This window comes from Podarcis muralis, chromosome 18 (assembly GCF_964188315.1).
Source record: "Podarcis muralis chromosome 18, rPodMur119.hap1.1, whole genome shotgun sequence".
NCBI lineage: Eukaryota > Metazoa > Chordata > Lepidosauria > Squamata > Lacertidae > Podarcis > Podarcis muralis.
This window is the reverse complement of record NC_135672.1, coordinates 13103796-13112202: the sequence shown is the minus strand read 5'-3', so window position 1 is coordinate 13112202 and position 8407 is coordinate 13103796.

The following is an 8407-nucleotide window of genomic DNA, read 5'->3' as shown; positions in this document are numbered from 1 at the left end:
GCAGATACAACATTTTAAGCGTGTCTTGGGTGCATTGTACAAATGGGGCACTAGATAGCGCTGACGAGCTAATGGCAAATTCCATATATATTTTACAACGGTTTTTTAAAGCATTTTCACAGTGTTTTTTAAATATCTGTATAGATTCAGGTTCCCATTCCAGAGTGGAGGTCTGAATGCAGAGGGGAAGAGAAGAAGAAAAGCGGTTTTTTCCTTTAGTTTGTGTACAACAGGATATGTTCTGAATTATGATGATGAAGAAGAATATTCTTATTCTTATTAATCACCACTTGCCCTTCACCCCAGGACATACCCTCCAGCATTTCTCCCATGAAAACAGGGACACTCTATTCCATGATGCTGCTGCTGCTGATGGTGAATAATTTTATTATTTATACCCCACCCCTCTAACCAGGTTGACCCAGCCACATACAGTGTGCAAAAACAAAATTAAACATGAAGAAACTTCTCTTTACAGGGCAGCCTTCTGGTGTCTTCTAATGGCTGTATAGTTACTTAAAGGTAAAGGGACCCCTGACCATTAGGTCCAGTTGCGGCCGACTCTGGGGTTGTGGCACTCATCTCGCTTTACTGGCCGAGGGAGCCGGAGTACAGGTCATGTGGCCAGCAGGACTAAGCCGCTTCTGGCGAACCAGAGCAGCGCACGGAAACGCCGTTCACCTTCCCGCCAGAGTGGTACCTATTGATCTACTTGCACTTTGATGTGCTTTCGAACTGCTAGGTTGGCAGGAGCAGGGACCGAGCAACGGGACCTCACCCTGTCACTTACCTCCTCCTTATTATTATCGAATAGGATGTCCCTATTTTCATGGGAGAAATGTTGGAGGGGATTGAATTGTTGTTGTTTAGTCGTTTAGTGGTGCCCGCCTCTTCGTGACCCCCTGGACCAGAGCACGCCAGGCCCTCCTGTCTTCCACTGCCTCCCGCAGTTTGGTCAAACTCATGTTTGTAGCTTCGAGAACACTGTCCCACCATCTCGTCCTCCGTCGTCCCCTTCTCCTTGTGCCCTCCATCTTTCCCAACATCAGGGTCTTTTCCAGGGAGTCTTCTCTTCTCCTGAGGTGGCCAAAGTCTTGGAGCCTCAGCTTCAGGATCTGTCCTTCCAGTAAGCACTCAGGGCTGATTTCCTTCCGAATGGAGAGGTTTGATCTTCTTGCAGTCCATGGGACTCTCCAGAGTCTTCTCCAGCACCAGAATTCAAAAGCATCAATTCTTCGACGATCAGCCTTCTTGATGGTCCAGCTCTCACTTCCATACATCACGACTGGGAAAACCAGAGCTTTGACTATACAGACCTTTGTTGGCAAGGTGATGTCTCTGCTTTTTAAGATGCTGTCTAGGTTTGTCATTGCTTTTCTCCCAAGGAGCAGGCGTCTTTTAATTTTGTGACTGCTGTCACCATCTGCAGTGATCATGGAGCCCAAGAAAGTAAAATCTCTCACTGCCTCCATTTCTTCCCCTTCTATTTGCCAGGAGGGGATGGGACCAGTGGGGGATGGAATATAGGACGTCCCTATTTTCACGGAAGAAATGTTGGAGGGGATGGAATAAGATGTCCCTATTTTCATTGGATAAATATTTCATTCAAGCTGGTACCCTATCCATTCACGTCTCCCCATTTCCAGCAAATTGGCAGCCAAAAGAGGCAGGCGAGCTTAGCTTCCTCCAGCCAATCCCAACTCACCGCTCCTAGCTCGGGAGAACAGTTATCCAATCCGAGCATCTCCCTCCAGCCATTCATAAAGTCCACCGGGAGAAAAACTGGCCAGCCAATCACAGCACGGGAATCAACTTTATTAGTTTTTGGACAGGTCACGGGGGCGGGGGGGGGGCGGAGGAGAAATCCAACCGTTGGAATGTAGAGGGACCCTATGGGTCATCTAGACCAACCCGCTGCAAGGCGAGGTTCTTTTTGCCCTACGCAGGACTCGAACCCACGACCGTGACATTGAATGTCTGATGCTTGAGCTATCCAGGTGGTTTCATCTCCTCAGGCAGAGAGTCTTCCTGAACCTCTTCCATTGTCGATCAGCCCCGGGCCGGTTCCCTGCAAATCAAATCACATGGCGAGGAAAATGCGCAAGGACCAAGCAGAACCGCGCGCAAAGATGGGCGCAAAGATGGCGCAAATCCCCAGCGGGCCACCAGGGGGCAGCAGACACAACGCAACAAACCCAAGCCCAAGCCAGGTCCGATCTGCAGCCGAGAGGAATATAGACCATATTCCTTAGGGGGTTTTCCTATGTTAAATGCTCTGGTTGTCTCCCGCTTGGACTACTGCCATGCGCTCTACATGGGGCTCCCTTTGAAGGTGACCAGGAAACTACAACTAATCCAGAATGCGGCAGCCAGACTGGGGACTGGGAGTGGAGACCACATAACACCGGTCCTGAAAGACCTACATTGGCTCCCAGGACGTTTCCGAGCACAATTCAAAGGGTTGGGGCTGACCTTGAAAGCCCTAAATGCCCCAGTATACCTGAAGGCGCATCTCCACCCCGGACACCGGGGTCCCTCTCCCAAGGGTCTTCTGGCGGTTTCCTCCTTGCGAGAAGTGAGGTTACAGGGAACCAGGCAGAGGGCCTTCTTGTTGGTGGCGCCCGCCCTGTGGAACGCCCTGGCTGCGTGAGGCCTTCTTCCCCTGTTTTGGGGATGACAGCAGTGAGGGAACTTCTGCCGGGCTGCGGGTTCAACCGAGGAGGAGGACAAGTCCATTCTTGGACCAAGAACTTACACAACAACCACTAATAATGAAACATACAGTGGTCCCTTGCTTCTCAAACTTAGTCTGCTCCGGAAGTCAGTCCCAAAACCAAAGCGTTCCAAAACCAAGGCGCGCTTTCCCATAGAAAGCAATGCAAAATGGATTAATCTGTTCCAGACTTTTAAAAACAACCCCTAAAACAGCAACTGAACATGGATTTTACTATCTAACGAGAGAATCGATCCATAAAATGAAAGCGGTAAACAATGTGCTGCAGTTACACAATCAGTCAATCCATCAGTAGCTGAACTGGGCTCCACGCAGTCACAAAAACAAAACTAAAAAGAGCCGCAAAAACAAAAACGCAAAATAAATAGCAAAAAACCAGACAGACCTCAAATCAGAAGTGTAACACTCAAAACGGAGCACGTTCGGCTTCTGAAAAAAGTTTGCCAACCGAAACACTTCCTTCCGTGTTTGCAGTGTTTGGGTTCCAAGTTGTTTGAGTCTCAAGGCGTTTGAGAACCAAGGTACAGCTGTATGTCATCGTTACATTTATTATGCTATTTCCGTGATACGCATACAACATGAGAAAACTTATTTGTAGAACATTATTCTTGTTTATAAAACCTAATAATAATAATAATAATAATAAACAGAGGAGAAGGACCCGAAGAAAGGAGCCTATTGCGCTGGTCTCTCCTTTGAAACCCTGAGCCATAGCTGTCAACGTTTCCCTTTCTTAAAGGGAAATTCCCTTATTCCGAATAGGATTCCTCACAAGAAAAGGGAAAAGTTGACAGCTGTGCCCTGAGCATAGCTGTGATGTCACTCGGGGGGGGGGGGCAGGAGAGGGGTTCCCCCAAACGCCAAGCCGCCACATTCCAGTTATTCCCTTCCTGCCAAACCCTTTGCCAAAAGCAAGGGGAGCCGAGCGGTTTGTGGCAGTGAGTGCCACAGGCCACGTGATTGTTTGCACTGCGTTGGGGGGGGTGGCAGCACCCCCCTGCCCCTCTCCGATGCCCTCTGCGCTATCAACAGGAAACATCTTACTCGGGGCAGGAAGTGGGCCTTTGTCATTGGCCTGGGACGAGGACATGACGGGATTCGGGCAGCCTATCAGGGCGGGGATATTTTTAGGAGCCGTATATAAAGCAGCAGCAGCAAAGAGAAAGAGAATTGCAAAGCAGAAGGAGCAATGGATTTGGAGATCCCTCTGTAAAAGGCTTCAAGAACCGCTTGGTTTTCTCTGGGGAGATGGCGAAAGGAAGCTCTGTTCACCTCAAACGGGGTCAGCTTCAAGAGCCTCTGCCACACAAGGAGGCCTCAAAACCGGCTAGTTTCTGGACAGACAGGTTGACCATAGATTGGCCAAGTTGGAAGGGAGAGTCGTCTAGCCCAACCCCCTTGCAATGCAGGAAATTAATTATTATTATTATTATTATTATTATTATTATTATTATTATTATTATCCCAGCCACTCTGGGTGGCTCACAACAGAATATTAAAACCACAATAAAGCATCAAACATTAAAAGCTTCCCCAAACAGGGCTGCCTTCAGGTGTCTCCTAAAAGTTAGATAGTTGTTTATCTCCTTGACATCTGATGGGAGGGTGTTCCACAGGGCAGACACCACCACCGAGAAGGCCCTCTGCCTGGTTCCCTGCAACCTCAGTTCTCACAGGGAGGGAACCGCCAGAAGGCCCTTGGGAGAGGGACCCCGGTGTCCGGGGTGGACAATGGGGGTGGAGATGCTCCTTCAGGTCTACTGGGCCGTTTAGGGCTTTCAAGGTCAGCACCAACACTTTGAATTGTGTTTGGAAACATCCTGGTGGCCAGTGTAGGTCTTTCAAGACTGGTGTTATGTGGTCTCCACTCCCAGTCGCCAGTCTAGCTGCCGCATTCTGGATTAGTTGTAGTTTCCGGGTCACCTTCCAAGGGAGCCCCACGTAGATCGCGTTGCAGTAGTCCAAGCAGGAGACAACCAGAGCATCTGCCACTCTGGATAGGCAGTTTGGTTGAGATTCCGGCATTACCGGGTGGGAGGGGGTCAGACTGGATGGCCTTTGGGGCTCCCTTCCAACTCTACGAATCTACAAGCTGAACGTTGGGCAATTCAGATCAGATAAAAGGAAAGTCACCTTCGCAAGGCGCATAGTTAAGCTGCAGGACTCGCAGTGGCGCTCAACCAGTTTCGATGCCTTTTAAACTATTAGACAAATTTGTGGCTGCAAACCACAATGGCTCTGCTCTTGTCTCCAAGGCAGGAACGTAGATGCTTCTGACTGCCAGTTGCTGGAAGGCACAGGAGATGGTTGTGAACTTTTGTTTTGGGGCATCTTTCTGGCCGCTGAGAGAACAAGGATGCTGGGATGCAGGATTAGATGGGTGGGGCGTGTTTGGCTTGAATTTTCTCTCTGTGTGCGTGTCTCTCTCTCCCTCCCTCCTTCCCTCTCCTGAAAGAAAACACCCACACACCAAAAAGGAAAAGCAAAGTGTTTGGAATCAAGCAGCCATGCAGAAAGGAAGACAGCGCGATGCAAATCAGCTGCAAGAATCACCTGCCTGTGTTGATGCCCTCGACGCCGAACGCGCTTCCTTTGTGCCGAATTTCCTCTGAGCTCAAAAATAAATTAAGAGAGGCCCAGATTGTGCAACCACTGTAAGAGGCGCTTCTGGGGCGGCGGTTCTTCCTCCCAGCCACCCTTGCTGAAGATGGCGAAAACAGGACAGTCAGGGTGCATTCTGGGGGGACGGGACGCTGCGCCACCAGATTTGCCACTTTGTCCCACAGTCCTCCAGGCCTGCAAATTTTTGCTGACATTGAGGTCTCTCTTGGCCTACCTAGGGTCCCAAAAGAAAAGGCATCAAAGGTTCTTTTTGGCTCCAAGCGGGAACATTACCCATCTCTCCCCTTTAGAAGCAAAAGGCCGAATCTGCGTTGCTCACTGCACATAATTTTTTCCTTGCCTCCCCTTCCACCAGCGCTGCAGACCATTCTTGCAGCGGAGAGCGAAACCGTGTCCCTCCGCTCAGAAAAGTTGCAAGGCTGGACAGCAGGTGAATATTTTATTATTATTACTTTTGCACGGGGCAGGGACGCAAAAAAAGAGGGGCCAACTGCAAACTGGGATCTCAGCTAGCGCTGCAAAATCTCTTCCCCAAGAGTTCTGTGCAAAAAGCATTCAAGTCCCACATCAAAAACTTGCTGGCTTTCAAAGAGCGAAATTTCAGAGCGCAAAGCTTTGTGTGGTTCTTTCCCCCCCCAAAGGCGTTCACACCTGATTTTGCACAAGTGTGGGCAAAGGCTACAGGGTCTATCGGTGCGCTGTGAAATTGGGGAAGGGGCTTCCACATCCCTGCAGAGTTCCTGGAGGGTCTCCTTGGCACAACCTGGTTTCCCTCGTCCTCACGGACCCTCGCTTTCAGAGCTACGCTGCTGCACCTCCGTCCAAACTGCCCCATACCTTTCTACCTGGCCTTGGCACACTTCCTGAAAAAGGCCCCTTTGCTTTTGACCTCTGCAAGCAGGCTGGGGACTGAGCCACAACCTTGGTCTACAGAAGGTCACACCCTGTTGTTGTCTCTCCCATCAGGGGTGAGAATTCTTCAATGCGGTTACAGTGAGCAGCTTCTCTGCTGATTCTCAGAACAGAAGCCGCCACCAACATGTGCCTGTTGCTGCAAACACCTTGCTGGCTTTTGTGTGTGTGTGTGTGTGTGTGTGTGTGTGTGTGTGTGTGTGTGTTTCGCTGGGAGAGTTCGGGGCTGTTATTCGTTTTTGTAAAGAACAAAAAAAAAAAAAAAACAAGACACCGCTTCTGTATCTCGCCCTGCAATCTAGATGGGATCGATAAGAGGCCCCGAGAGTCTCGTCCGTTGCAAGTTACCGTAAACGAGTGGTGGCACCCAACCTCCCCAGGTTCAGCTCTCTCTTTACAGTTGCTGGGTGCAGAAAGACATTTCCACACACACAGAGAGGTCTTTTGCATTTTAAGCAAGGCCTCTTCACACACACACACACACACACACACAGAGAGAGAGTGTTGCATATTAAGCACGGCTGCACCGCCCAAAAAGTTGCGTTGATTTTGTGCATCTTTAAAAAAAACAACTACACGCGTGTTTAAGAAACAAACCAACCAAACACATTGCCCAACATGCATTGATTTTGTGCGTCTTTAAAAAACGAACTACACGCGTGTTTAAGAAACAAAGAAAACACATTGCCCAACAACCATTGCTGGGGAGGTGGATAAAACAAATCCCTGGTTCTTCTGCTTCTGAGCCACATCAAATGGGGGCTGACAGCTCTTCCAGATTTTCCAGATGGAGATGGAGAAGAGGTCTTGTGTTTTTCAGGCCAGCAGAACTGACCGGCAAGAGAAAAGACGAAGGGAAGGTCTGTTTTCAGGGCCTCGGCCCAGTAGACCTGAAGGAGCGTCTCCACCCCGGACGCCGGGGTCCCTCTCCCGAGGGCCTTCTGGCGGTCCCCTCCCTGCGAGAAGTGAGGTTGCAGCAAACCAGGCAGAGGGCCTTCTCGGTGGTGGCCCCTGCCCATCAGATGTCAAGGAGATAAACAACTCTCTGACTTTTAGAAGACATCCGAAGGCAGCCCTGTTTAGGGAAGCTTTTAATGTTTGAAGCTTTATTCTGTTTTTAGTGTTCTGTTTGGAGCCGCCCAGAGTGGCTGGGGAAACCTAGCCAGATGGGCGGGGTATAAATAATAAAATTATTAGTAGTAGTATTAGGCACATTAGCAAGCTGTGGGGTTTGTCGTCATGAGATTTAAGTGGCAACACGTGACACGCAGCTGCTGGGAAGGAAGAATGGGACCAGCGTCCCTCTCAGGCTGAATCTACACATACTGTATATTTTAAAAAACACAGTGAAAATGCTTAAAAAAAAAAAAACATTTTAAAATATATACCCACTCAGTTATGTTTCTATATCTGTTGGAAGCTGCCCAGAGTGGCTGGGGCAACCCAGTCAAGATGGGTGGGGTATAAATAGTAAAATTATCATTATGGAATGGGACGTCCCTGTTTTCATCGGAGAAGCGTTGGAGGGCGTGCAAAGCATCCATCTGTCTCGGGAGACAATGACAGAATGCACATTTAAGGGGTGAGTTCAAGCTGCTGAGCTGTTGAGCTCCCCTAAGAAATGTTGTTGTTGTTTTAAAAAAAGAATTGTTTATTTTTTTAAAAAAATAGGATCCAAAACGTGCAGCTGAACCCGAGAGAAACCCTTCAGCTCTGGAACGAAATTTTCTCCGGCCGCAGAAAAAAACGAAAAACCCCAGAAAAACAAGCTGGAAAGAGGCGAGCGCCTTGTATCTTTTTTGGCACGTGGTTTCATCCAGTTTCAAAACCACTCAAGAGATTGGCTACGAAACCTGCGGCTCTCCACAGCTATCTGAGGTTTACTGATCGACTGTTATGCTAATAACAAGCCTTTAGAAAGATAAACCACTGAGAAAGAGAGGGGGGGAGGATATGCACCTAGAAGCTCTGCCAGAGCCATAACTGGCAGCAGCCAACTGTAAAAACTTGTATGCGAGGCTGCCGGGTTTCTGAACCCGGGCCTGGAAAGGGCACCGGCGTGCTCACCCTGCGAGGCGGCCTTCTGCAGGCGAGCCGCTGGCACAGGAGCAAATCCAGGCAGGGCACAGCATCCCCTTT